A 231-nucleotide genomic window follows, 5' to 3' on the forward strand; every position below is an offset into this window, starting at 1 on the left:
ACCGATGACAGTCCAGCCAAGTCCGTTTCTCTGAGTTTGCTATTGATAGGTACATTATGCGTTGGACTAAACTACCAAAAAGGTACTTTTTTTTTTCTTTTCTTTTTTTCCTCATACTGTATACGCAGTAGTGTGTTGCGGAAAGACTCTCCAAACGGCAGCGCCGGGAGGACAGCGAGCAGAGATAAGAGACGACTTCAGAGGCGGAGCGCTTTGGCTCGCGGGGGGTCT

This window comes from Hippocampus comes, unplaced genomic scaffold (genome assembly GCF_001891065.2).
Source record: "Hippocampus comes isolate QL1 unplaced genomic scaffold, H_comes_QL1_v1.1 scaffold590, whole genome shotgun sequence".
NCBI classification, from domain to species: Eukaryota; Metazoa; Chordata; class Actinopteri; order Syngnathiformes; family Syngnathidae; genus Hippocampus; species Hippocampus comes.